The sequence below is a fragment of the Seriola lalandi genome, unplaced genomic scaffold (assembly GCF_002814215.2).
Source record: "Seriola lalandi dorsalis isolate HSWRI2012SDOR001 ecotype SW California unplaced genomic scaffold, Sedor1 jcf7180002054846, whole genome shotgun sequence".
NCBI lineage: Eukaryota > Metazoa > Chordata > Actinopteri > Carangiformes > Carangidae > Seriola > Seriola lalandi.
Window position 1 is genome coordinate 9,618 of NW_019525399.1, and position 1,193 is coordinate 10,810.

The following is a 1,193-nucleotide window of genomic DNA, read 5'->3' on the forward strand; positions in this document are numbered from 1 at the left end:
AAAGTCATGAAAAAGTCATATTATAGTAAGGTATAAAAAAAGTCATACTATAGTAAGGCATAGAAAAGTCATAGTATAGTAAGGCATAAAAAAATCATAGTATAGTAAGGCATAAAAAAGTCGTAGTATAGTAAGGCATAAAAAAGTCATAGTATAGTAAGGCACAAAAAGTCTTAAAAACGTAAGGCATAAAAAGTCATGAAAAAGTCATATTATAGTAAGGTATAAAAAAGTCATACTATAGTGAGGCATAGAAAAGTCATAGTATAGTAAGGCATAAAAAAAGTCATAGTATACTAAGGCATAAAAAGTCATGAAAAAGTCATAGTATAGTAAGGCATAAAAAAAGTCATAGTATAGTAAGGCATAAAAAAGTCATAGTATAGTAAGGAATAAAAAGTCTTAAAAACGTCATAGTATAGTAAGGCATAAAAAGTCATGAAAAAGTCATAGTATAGTAAGGAATAAAAAGTCTTAAAAAAGGCATAGTATAGTAAGGCATAAAAAGTCATGAAAAAGTCATAGTATAGTAAGGAATAAAAAGTCTTAAAAACGTCATAGTATAGTAAGGCATAAAAAGTCATGAAAAAGTCATAGTATAGTAAGGCATGAAAACGTCGTAGAATAGTAAGGCATAAAAAAGTCATAGGATAGTAAGGCATGAAAACGTAGAATAGTAAGGCATAAAAAAGTCATAGTAAAGTAAGGTATAAAAAGTTTTGAAAAAGTCATAGTATAGTAAGGCATAAAAAGGCATAAAAAAAGTCAGTATAGTAAGGCATAAAAAAGTCATAGTATAGTAAGGCATGAAAACGTCTTAAAAACGTTATAGTATAGTAAGGCATATTAAAGGCATAGTATACTAAGGCATAAAAAGTCATAAAAAAGTCATAGTACAGTAAGGCATCAAAAGTCTTAAAAACATCATAGTATAGTAAGGCATAGAAAAGTCATAGTATAGTAAGGCATAAAAAAGGCATAGTATACTAAGGCATAAAAAGTCATGAAAAAGTCATATTATAGTAAGGTATAAAAAAAGTCATACTATAGTAAGGCATAGAAAAGTCATAGTATAGTAAGGCATAAAAAAATCATAGTATAGTAAGGCATAAAAAAGTCGTAGTATAGTAAGGCATAAAAAAGTCATAGTATAGTAAGGCACAAAAAGTCTTAAAAACGTAAGGCATAAAAAG